Source organism: Myotis daubentonii, chromosome 11 (assembly GCF_963259705.1).
Source record: "Myotis daubentonii chromosome 11, mMyoDau2.1, whole genome shotgun sequence".
NCBI classification, from domain to species: Eukaryota; Metazoa; Chordata; class Mammalia; order Chiroptera; family Vespertilionidae; genus Myotis; species Myotis daubentonii.
The window spans coordinates 7754413-7766771 of NC_081850.1; the positions used below are offsets into that span (position 1 = coordinate 7754413).

The 12359-nt window shown below is 45.4% G+C and overlaps 1 non-coding gene across 1 annotated transcript; it reads right to left on the reverse strand.

Moving 5' to 3' along the window:
* Window positions 1–430: 430 nt before the first annotated feature.
* LOC132212961 (U6 spliceosomal RNA) lies at window positions 431–533 on the reverse strand. The gene has a single exon (XR_009447873.1). It is a non-coding gene; the product is annotated as a U6 spliceosomal RNA (small nuclear RNA).
* Between the last annotated feature and the right edge of the window lie 11826 nt (window positions 534–12359).

A 12359-nucleotide genomic window follows, 5' to 3' on the forward strand; every position in this document is an offset into this window, starting at 1 on the left:
GGGTATACTCACTGCCAAACAAAACTAGCGTGTAACTTAAAACTAGCAGAAGAAATCTCAAAGCAGCCAATGGAAATGAGGAAAACAGGAAAAAAGCGCTCAGATATATAAAATGGAAATTTTGAATTTATTGATTTTTGTTTTATTTCTTACTTACCTCACACATTTTCTGAAATAAAGCCATATTACTTTTTATATTTTGTTCTTTTTTAAGATATATTTTTATTGATCACAGAGAGAAAGGGAGGGAGACAGATACATCAGTGATGACAGAGAATCATTGATTGGCTACCTGCCACACACCTCCTACTTGGAATCGAGCCAGCAACCCAGGCATGTGCCCTTGACCGAATTGAACCCGGACCATTCAGTCCGCAGGTCAACGCTCTATCCACTGAGCCAAACCAGCTAGGGCTCTTTTTCTTTTTTAAAAAATATGGAACGCTTCACGAATTTGCGTGTCATCCTTGCACAGGGGCCATGCTAATCTTCTCTGAATCGTTCCAGTTTTATTACATGGGCTGCAGAAGCCAGCACACTATATTACTTTTTAAATTTTGAAGAGTTTGTTTTTGTACTAAGGGCCAGGGCCTCACTTTGGAAAACCAGTCTCTGGGAGCCACCTCACCTGTCTAGAGTTCAACATATAGAAGCAGAACTGGAGTTTGGGAGAGGGGTGGCTAAAATGAGGAGAGCCCTAGCCGGTTTGGCTCAGTGGATAGAGGGTCCTGTGGACTGAAGGGTCCCTGGTTTGATTCTGGTCAAGGGCACATGGCCGGGTTGCGGGCTTGATCCCCAGTCTGGGGCGGGGGGGGCGGGGGAGGGAATGGCGTGCAGGAGGCAGCCAATCAATGATTCTCTCTCATCATTGATGTTTCTATCTCTCTCTCTCCCTTTCCCTTCCTCTCTGAAACCAATAAAAATATATTTAAAAATAAATAAATAAAATGAGGAGGAGGGGGGTGGGGCCCACCTCTGTGATCTTGCTACTTAACTGATCCTTCAGACCTTGCTCAAAATTTCCCTCCCCAAGGTGTTCCCACCACAAAGCTGGCTCAGTGCTCCCCACAAACAAAGCAGAATGCCTTAGAACAGGGCCACAAACTTGAATAATTTGGGGGCGGGGTCAGCCAAGTAATAGATGTGGCAAGTCTGAAAATGGTGAGTCATATTATAACTTGGGAGTGGAGAGAAAATGAATGTCTTAGGTTGGTTACCCCGAAGTGGGCCTTTCGATGAGCTGCTGTGCGCAAGTGATTTATTAAGGAGGGTCCCCCTAAAGAAACCTGGAAGGGAATGGAAGAAGGACTGGAAGGGGAAGAAACAAACAAGGGTTCAATTTCAGAGTCTGCATCTGCAGGTGAGGTGGTTCCAGGAGCTGAAGCTCCATTTTCCAAAATGAGTCACCACCAGTCAAGCACAAAAGCACGCACAAGACAAAAGAGGGGCAATAGAATCAGTGTAAGAGGTTTAACAGGAACTGGAGGACACACCATCACACTCATGCAGTTTCTTTGACTGTGCCTAATCCCATCTTCCTCATTGGCTTACGGTGGGGGTGGGGAATAGAGAGGGAGCTAAAAAATTAACTGTTACTTCTACTTGGCTTAAAGATTTTAGCCTGTTCACTTAGTTTGATCAGTGTCTTTAGTTGCTGCTCAGTCTTCTTAGATATGTTTACTTTCTCAGTTACCCCTCCACACCCCCTACTCCATCCCCTCTGCTTCTCTTCTGGTATCTTCAGATATGGGGGTGGGGGTGTCTTATACAGCTCCTACAATGATAGAGAAAGGCTGAGGTTCCAGATGAGGTACTTCTCTGGCCTCTGGGAGGATGGCTGTAGTACATTTGTACATTTGCAGGTTGCCTGAATGTCATTCACCTCTGGTTTGGTCTGTCAGTTTGTCACAGTCTGGGGTAATGCCCTCCTGACTTGGTGTCACATTGGCCTCCACCAGCCATAGCTCCACCCCCCCTCCCGCCCGCCCCCGCCCTGGGCCTGTGCCATGTTTCCCCTCCAGCTTTCAGGCTTAGCAGTCACAGGTAACGCTGGTGGTCTTGATCCGGCATCTAGAAGGGTTCAGGAATCTGGAGAAGGCGCTGTGTGTAAATGATTAAAGAGTCCAGAAACGAAACATAATTTTGAAAGGCATTATAGGGAGTCAGAGAAGCCTGGCTAAAGAAACCAAGTTCTCCTTGTCTCAGGACCCTTTGCTTTTTATTAACACAATTTGTCCTAAGGCGAGGTAGATATACATCAAAGGCCAGGGTTTGTATACAGAAGCATTGTCAGATTGGAGGAAATTGCCTATGGCTGTTCAGGTGTTTGGCCAGTAGGAGGCAATAATATGTAGATTAAAATGCCCTTAGCTGTCTGGCAGCAAGCAATCATTTTATGCATCCCTTTCAGGTTTGGGGAAATGCACTCAGCCATTTCCAGATGATTCAGCCCTGCTGACATGCTGGAATTGGCTTCCGGCAACAGGCCTATTTATTGTCCACTCACTCTGACCATCAACTCTCAACTTACCCACATTGGTATGGGGAGCCCCAGAGGCAAAAAACGTACACTGTAAAATTGGTCATTTTAAGTTGTACAATTTAGTAGCATTAATTGAATTTACAGTATTACACAACCATCACCATTATTTCCAAAAATTTTTTAACATCCTAAACACAGATTCTCCTGATTACCCCTTTCCTCAGCCTCTGGTCACCTTTAATCCACTCTCTATCTCTACCAATCTACTAGAGACCCGGTGCACAAAATTTGTGTGTGTGTGTGTGGGGGGGGGGCGGTGTCCCTCAGACCAGCCTGCACCCTCTCCAATCTGGGACATCCCTATCACAATCCGTGACTGCTGGCTCCTAACTATTCGCCTGCCTGCCTGCCTGATTGCCTCTAACCGCTTCTGCCTGCCAGCCTGATCACCCCCTAACTGCTCCCTGCCAGCCTGACTGACGCCTAACTGCTCCCCTACCTGCCTGGTCACCCCCAACTGCCCTCCCCTGCTGGACCAATTGCCCACAACTGCCCACCCCTGCCAGCCCAATTTCCTTCAACTGCCCTCCCCTGCCGGCCCAAACTCCCCTGCTATGACCCGCCTCCTCCACCGGGACCCCCCTCCTCTGCAGGAGGTGGTGAAGACGCTGGGACCAGCCTCCTCTGCGCTGCGTGGAGCTGAGGGATGCCCAGGAGGCCTCACCACGAGGAGCGGTCACCGGGCCCCGCCTCCACTGTGCGCATGGCCATCTTGTGGCAGCCATCTTGTGATGACATCACACACAAGAGCGTGATGCCCACCTAGGCTTTTATTAGTATAGAGACCCAAATCGCCTGGATATATTGCTAAACTGAAAATTCTAGTTCAGTAGACACTTTAACAAGCTCACAGTTGATGAGAATGCTGCAGGTCCATGTATTTCACTTTGATCATGTTTACCTCAAACAAATAGACAGCCAGATATTTCTCCAGCAAAAATGGTTTGTTAAAGAACAATAAGAATTATAATTTGGGACATGCAAATCACACACAAGTCCAAGAAACAAGAGGGGCTCTTTTACGGACCTGGGAGGGGCTTTTGTAAGTGAAGAGTTCATTGAAAGAAGCTCAAAGTTTGAAATCTAGTGGCGTTTCATTGGCTGACCTACAGAAGTCTCCTATTTGCTGAGCTGTTACTGGACAAGAAGAAATCTTTTCTTCCTCCTGCTAAGGCAAGATATGTCTCCTGCCCTTGGGGTCAGTAGTGTGTGTTGAGTGACAAGTGCATGGGAGTTCTCTCTTCTAGCCTGCTGGCCCAGTGTCCATTTGGTAGGAGCATGTGTGGGAGGTGGCCAGTCAATGTGTCTCTCTCACATCGATGTTTCTCTCTGTCTCTCTCCCATTCCTACCTCCCTTCCACTCTCTCTAGAAATCAATGGAGGGGATATCCTTAAGCAAGAATTAAATAAAAAAAAGCAGCAAGAGGAAAGCAGTTAGTTACCTACAAGTTTCATATTACTGTCAGCTGCTTTCTCAAAAGAAACTTTGCAGGTCAGAAAAGAGTGGCAAGAAATATTCAAAGTGATGAAAAGCAAGGACCTACAACCAAGATTACTCTACCCAGCAAAGCTATAATTTAGAACTGAAGGTCAGATAAAGAGCCTCCCAGACAAAGAAAAGCTAAAGGAGTTCATCACCACCAAATGAGGAGGAGGAGGAGGAGGAGGAGAAGGAGGAGAAGGAGGAGGAGGGGGAGAAGAATCCTATCTAATAAAAGAGAAAAATGGTAATTGGCGTACGACGATACCCTTTTCATTGGCTAATCAGGGCTATATGCAAATTAACTGCCAACTATGATTGGCAGTTAACTGCCAACTAAGATTGGCAGTTAACTGCCAACAAGATGGTGGTTAATTTGCATATGTAGGCACAATGCAGGGAGGCAAAAGGGAAAGCAGGAAGAAGCCCCCTGCCACTGACAGTGATCGGAAACCCAGGGGGGAGCTAAGAGCTTGGGGGCAGGGCAAAGGCGGCCCTGAGGCCGCCTTTGCCCTGCCCCCCAGCCATGATCAGAGAATCAGGCGCCTTTGCTGCCCTGGCTAGTGATAGCAGGAAGTAGGGGTGGAGCCAGTGATGGGAGCTGGGCACAGTCGAAGCTGGCAGTCCCGGGAGCTAGGGGTCCCTTGCCTGGGCCTAAAGCGGAGCCCACAATCTCGGGGCCACTGCAGCTGCGGGTCCCCGCTGCCCGGGCCGGACGCCTCAGCCAGAGGCATTAGGCCTGGGCAGGGGTGGAGCCTGCAACCGCGGGGAGCTGGGGGTCCCCTGCCCAGGCCTGACACCTCTGCCGGAGGCCTCAGGCCTGGGCAAGGGGCCGATCCGGTGATTGGTGATCGGAGGGTGATGAGGGTCAACTCCTCTGGCCGAGGCATCAGGCCTGGGCGGGGGGCTGAGCCGGGGATTGGGGGGATATGATGGTCCCCTTGCCCAGGCCTGAAGCCTGGGTCAGAGGCCTCAGGCCTGGGCGGGGGCCAGAGCCAGTGATCGGGGGGAGATGGGGGTCCCCTGTCCAAGCCTGACACCTCTGGCGGAGGCGTCAGGCCTGGGCAAGGGGCCGATCAGGTGATCAGAGGGTGATGGGGGTTTACGCCTCTGTCAGAGGCATCAGGCCTGGGCTGGGGGCCGATCCTGCGATTGGAGGGTGATGGGGGTCAATGCCTGAGGGCTCCCAGTACGTGAGAGTGGACAGGCTGGGCTGAGGGACACTACACACACACACACACACACACACATACACACACCAAGTGCACGAATTTTGTGCACCGGGCCCCTAGTATGAATAATAAAATGGCAATAAGTACATATCTATCAACAATTGAATCTAAAAATCGAAATAAATTAACAAGCAGAACACAACCAGACTCAGAGATAGAGCATTTTGACGGTTGCCAGATGGGAGAGGGGATGGAGAGGAATGGGAAAAAAGGTGAAGCAAGTAATACAAATTAGTAGTTATAGTGTCGTCATGGGGGTGTAAAGTACAGCATAGGGAATATAATCAATAATATTGTAATAATTATGTATGGTGTCAGATGGGTATGAGATTTTTTCAGGATGATCATTTAATTACTTTTATAATGTCTAATCACTGGGGTGTACACCTGAAACTAATATACTGCATTTCAACTGTAATTGAAAAAATAAAAAATAATGATAAAAGAGTTCTTTCAGAAAGAAAAAGGTGATATTGAATTAGGGGCCCATCCTACTCCATTATGATCTCATCTTAACTAATTGATGAGATCTGCGGAGAACCAAGATGGCGGCATAGGTTAACGCCGGAGTTTGCTGCTTTGAACAACTACTTCAAAAGTGTAACCAAAAAACGGAAGGGACATCACCCAGAACCACAGGAATGCTGGCTGAGTGGAAGTCCTACAACTAGGAGGAAAGAGAAACGCACACGGACACTCAGAGGAGGCGCAGTGCTGAAGTCAAATTCTGAGGTGCGGAGTGCGCGGAGCGGGCTGGCGGCGGCGGAGGGCGCGGTTGTTGTTTTCAATCGGGAGGGAGTCGCAGACTCTGAGCACCAGATCCAGGCGAGTCTTTAGGGACCCAGACTCAAACGGGAGAAGCGGGACTGTCTGGCTTCGGTCAGAGCGAGTGCAGCTTTCTCTCTGAGCTTTGCAGCGGGTGCTGGGACTCAGAGAGGCAGAGCCCCTTGGGACAGGACTGAGAGCCGCCATAACTGCTCTCTCTGGCCCACCCTGTTGATCCTGTGCGACCCGCCCCGCCCAAGCCCAGCGCAGAACCATTTGCCGGATAGCCTCAGGCAAAGGCTAGATTAGCACCTCCCTAGAGGACAGAAGTTCTCTCACCGCTGACACAGCTGATTCTCATAGCCACTTGGCCTGGAGGTCAAACCCTCCCTGGAATTAGCTACAACAATCAAGATTTATCTATAAGACTGCGAACAAAGACCACTAGGGGGTGCACCAAGGAAGCATAACAAAATGCGGAGACAAAGAAACAGGACAAAATTGTCAATGGAAGAAATAGAGTTCAGAACCACACTTTTAAGGTCTCAAGAACTGTTTAGAAGCTGCCGATAGACTTAATGAGATCTACACGAAAACTAATAAGACCCTCGATCTTATATTGGGGAACCAACTAGAAATTAAGCACACACAGACTGAAATAACGAATATTATACAGACGCCCGACAGCAGACCAGAGGAGCGCAAGAATCAAGTCAATGATTTGAAATGCGAGGAAGCAAAAAACATCCAACCGGAAAAGCAAAATGAAAAAAGAATCCAAAAATGCGAGGATAGTGTAAGGAGCCTCTGGGACAGCTTCAAGCGTACCAACATCAGAATTATAGGGGTGCCAGAAGATGAGAGAGAGCAAGATATTGAAAACCTATTTGAAGAAATAATGACAGAAAACTTCCCCCACCTGGTGAAAGAAATGGACTTACAGGTCCAAGAAGCGCGGAGAACCCCAAACAAAAGGAATCCAAAGAGGACCACACCAAGACACATCATCATTAAAATGCCAAGAGCAAAAGATAAAGAGAGAATCTTAAAAACAGCAAGAGAAAGAAACTCAGTTACCTACAAGGGAATACCCATACGACTGTCAGCTGATTTCTCAACAGAAACTTTGCAGGCCAGAAGGGAGTGGCAAGAAATATTCAAAGTGATGAATAGCAAGAACCTACAACCAAGATTACTTTATCCAGCAAAGCTATCATTCAGAATTGAAGGTCAGATAAAGAGCTTCACAGATAAGGAAAAGCTAAAGGAGTTCATCACCACCAAACCAGGATTATATGAAATGCTGAAAGGTATCCTTTAAGAAGAGGAAGAGGAAGAGGAAGAAAAAGGTAAAGATACAAATTATGAACAACAAATATGCATCTATCAACAAGTGAATCTAAGAATCAAGTGAATAAATAATCTGATGAACAGAATGAACTGTTGATTATAATAGAATCAGGGACATAGAAAGGGAATGGACTGACTATTCTTGGGGGGGAAAGGGGTGTGGGAGATGTGGGAAGAGACTGGACAAAAATCGTGCACCTATGGATGAGGACAGTGGGTGGGGAGTGAGGGCGGAGGGTGGGGCGGGAACTGGGAGGAGGGGAGTTATGGGGGGGGGGAAAGGAACAAATGTAATAATCTGAACAATAAAGATTTAATTTAAAAAATAAATAAAAATTGATGAGATCTAATTGGGTAATATGGGCAATTACCATATTACCCAATTAGATTACATTCTGAGGTATAGGGAGTTAAGATTTCAACATCTTTTTTTTTTTTTTTTGGAAGGACAATTTAATTTATAAGTAACACATCAGCAATTGGAAAAAAATGTGTATTATGATGCTATTGAGTGGGGTATTCTAATATGTCAATTATATCCTGTTTGTTGATTATGTTATTGAACTCTTCTATATGCTTACTGATTTTCTGTCTAGTAGTTCTATTAGTTCTTAACAATATATTGTTAAAGTCCCTAGTGGTAATTGTGGATTTCAATTATATCAACTTTTGTTTCATGTGTTTGGGGGACCTGTTTCTTGATATATACACATAGAGTGTTGCTTTGACTTTCTGATGGATTGATTCTTTTATATTATGTAATATCCCTCTTTGCAGTAATTTTCTCTGTTCTGAAATCTATTTTATTAGATATTGATATAGTCACTCTTGCTATTTATGACTAATATTTGTGTGCTATATCTTTTTACATCCTTTTCAGTTGTCTATGTCATTTAATTCAAAGTGAGATACTTATAAACATCATATAGTTGGCTGGTATTTTTTTAATCTACTCTGCTAATCTCTGTCTCTTGATTGGTGTATTTAGACAATTAACATTTAAAATATCTGTTGATATGTTACCCTTAAGTCTGCCATTTTAAAATTTGTTTTCTATTAGTTTTCTCTGGTTCTCATAACTATTTCTCTTGTTTTCATTAGGATTACTTGAACATTTTTCTTTAGAATTCTGTCTTCATTTATTTATTGTGATTTTGAGTATACAGTATTTCTGTATAGTTTTCTTAGTAGTTGTTTTGTGTATTACAAATACATTGCAAATGTTAGCACTTTGATAATGTGCGGAAACCTCAGTTCCATATATTTTATATATTTCTCACATTTAAATAATATCATCTTGAGTATCAGATGATGCTGTAATTTTGTTTCAATTATCTAATATAATTTATAAACTCATCAGGAAAGGTATAGTATATTCTATGTGCTCACATATTTGTTGTTTTCATTGTTCCTTCTTCCTGATATTTCAAGATTCTTTTCAATTTTTTCCCCACTTTGGTTCAAGTCATCTAATTATATTCATCCACTCTGATCTTAATTACTATTTCAATAAGATAAATCTCATAGGACCTTTCATACAATATCTTAGAAAGTTAAAAATAATAACTTAAAATTACTTTAAAATATATAGTTTCCAAAAAAAGTGTATACACACACTTTGAATAATTTAGAGGTAATGTTTACTAAAATGCATTTCATTTTCAAAATTGAGCTGTCAGATGTTAAAATGTGTATACATTTTTGAGACATACTGCATATTGTTCTGAATTCATAAATAAATTTTATATACAAATAAAAAAAAAAAAGAAAGAAAAAGGTTTTCTAAAAGTAGTTTCAATACTATAGAAACAATATTCAAATGGTATTATGAATCAATATCTAAAAATGAACTCAGGAAAATATCTATCCTATCTAATAAAAGAGAGACATGGTAATTAGCTGTACATCCGCTACCCTTCCCATTGGCTAATCAGGGCAATATGCAAATTAACTGCCAGCCAAGATGGTGGCCGGCAGCCAGGCAGCTTAAAGCGAACATGAGGTTTGGTTGCTTCAGTGACGGAGGACTCCAACGTTCCCCACCTGCTGCTGCTGGCCTCTAAGCTTGCAGTTTGAAACATTGTTACAAATATAGACTGGAGTTTGCTGCCTGGAACAACCACTTCAAAAATACAACTAAAAGACGGAACGGACATCGCCCAGAACCACAGGAAGGCTGGCTGAGGGGAAATTCTTCAACTAGAAGGAAAGAGAACAGCATACCGAGACTCAGAGGAGGTGCAGTGCAGAAAATACAAAGGTGCGGAGGTGCGCGCGGAGCGGGCTGGCGGCTGAGGGCGCGGTTGTTGTTTTCAATCAGGAGGGAGTCTCAGATTCTGAGCTCCAGTTCTGGGAGGGTCTCTAGGGAACCAGACTCAAATGGGAGAAGCGGGACTGTCTGGCATCGGTCGGAACAAGAGGGCAGCTTTCTCTCCAAGGTTTACAGCGGTTGCTGGGACTCTGAGAGGCAGAGCCTCTGGGGACGGGACTGAGAGCAGCCATAACTACTCCCTCCACCCGCCCTGTTGATCCCGAGCAACCCGCCCCGCCCAAGCCATGCACAGAGCCATTTGCCAGATAGCCCCAGGCAAAGGCTAGATTAGCACCTCCCTAGAGGACAGAAGTTTTCCCACTGCAGACACAGCTGATTCTCACAGCCAGTTGGCCTGGAGGCCAAATCCCCCTAGTATTAACTACAACAATCAAGGCTTAACTACAAGACTGCGCACAAAGACCACTAGGGGGTGCACCAAGAAAGCATAAAAAATGTGGAGACAAAGAAACAGGACAAAATTGTCAATGGAAGATATAGAGTTCAGAACCACACTTTTAAGGTCTCTCAAGAACTGTCTAGAAGCCGCCGATAAACTTATTGAGATTTACAAGAAATCTAATGAGACCCTCGATGTTGTGATAAAGAACCAACTAGAAATTAAGCATGCACGGACTGAAATAAAGAATATTATACAGACTCCCAACAGCAGACCAGAGGAGTGCAAGAATCAAGGCAAAGATTTGAAATGCGAAGAAGCAAAAAACACCCAACTGGAAAAGCAAAATGAAAAAAGAATCCGAAAATATGAAGATAGTGTAAGGAGCCTCTGGGACAGCTTCAAGCATACCAACATCAGAATTATAGGGGTGCCAGAAGATGAGAGAGAGCAAGATATTGAAAACATATTAGAAGAAATAATGACAGAAAACTTCCCCTTCCTGGTGAAAGAAATAGACTTACAGGTCCAGGAAGCGCAGAGAACCCCAAACAAAAGGAATCCAAAGAGGACCAAACCAAGACACATCATAATTAAAATGCCAAGAGCAAAAGACAAAGAGAGAATCTTAAAAGCAGCAAGAGGAAGAAAGTCAGTTACCTACAAGGCAATACCCATACGACTGTCAGCTGATTTCTCAACAGAAACTTTGCAGGCCAGAAGGTTGTGGCAAGAAATAGTCAAAGTGATGAATGCCAATAACCTACAACCAAGATTACTTTATCCAGCAAAGCTATCATTCAGAATTGAAGGTCAGATAAAGAGCTTCACAGATAAGGAAAAGCTAAAGGAGTTCATCACCACCAAACCAGGATTATATGAAATGCTGAAAGGTATCCTTTAAGAAGAGGAAGAAGAAGAAGAAGGTAAAGATACAAATTATGAACAACAAATATGCATCTATCATCAAGTGAATATAAGAATCAAGTGAAAAAATAATCTGATGAACAGAATGAACTGTTGATTATAATAGAATCAGGGACATAGAAAGGGAATGGACTGACTATTCTTGGGGGGGAAAGGGGTGTGGGAGATGCGGGAAGAGACTGGACAAAAATCGTGCACCTATGGATGAGGATAGTGGGGTGGTAAGGGCAGAGGGTGGGGAGGGAACTAGGTGGAGGGGAGCTATGTGGGGAAAAAAAAGAGGAACAAATATAATAATCTGAATGATAAAGATTTAATAAAATAAAAATAAAATAAAATAAAAGAAAATAAAAGAAACATTGTTACAAATATTGAAGCTAAACAAAACCCCAGAAACCTGCTTTCAGCCAGCTGGGATCTCAGAGCGGGAGTTGAAACAGTGTTTTGATTATAGAACCCAAACAAACCAGATACGTGCTTTCAGCAGCAGAGGCCTAAGACCTGGAGCCAAGGCTCAGAGCTAAAGCTGGCCCAGAATAAAAAAAAAAGAAAGAAAAAAAAGGAGTGGTTGGGAGCTTCACTCACCCACCAGCCTGAAAACAGCCCTCAGCCCCTCACCCAGACTGGCCAGGCACCCCAGTGGGGACCCCCACCCTGATCCAGGACACCCTTCAGGGCAAACCAGCTAGCCCCCACCTGTGCACCAGGCCTCTATCCTATATAGTAAAAGGGTAATATGCCTCCCAGCACCGGGATCAGCGGACTCACGAGGCCTCCCAGCACCGGAATCAGCATGACAGGGGGCAGCCCCCAAACCCCGATTGCCCTGCGGCTCTGTGTGTGACAGGGGGCGGGGCCACAACCTCCCTATCGGCTTTGCTCTGTTTGTGACAGGGGAAGGCGCCCCAACCCCCTGATCAGCCCTGCTCTGTGCCTGATAGGGGGAGCTCCCCAACCCCCTGATCACCCTGTGGCTCTGTGTGTGACAGGGTGTGGCGCCCCATCCCCCACCCCCCACGGGCCCTGCTCTGTATGTGATGGGGTAGAGCCATAACCTCCCCATCAGCCCTGCCTTGAGTGTGACAGTGGCGGCGCCCCAACCCCCTGATCGGCCCTGCTCTGTGGGTGATAGAGGCTGGCGCCCCAACCTCCCTCCACAGGCCCTGCTCTGTGTGTGACGGGGTAGAGCCATAACCTCCCCATCAGCCCTGCCCTGAGTGTGACAGGGTGCGGCGCCCCAACCCCCTGATCCACCCTGCTCTGTGTGTGACAGGAGGCGGTGCACCAACTCCCCTATCGGCCCTACTCTGTGAGTGACAGGGGAGAGCTCCTCAACCCCCTGATTGGCCCTT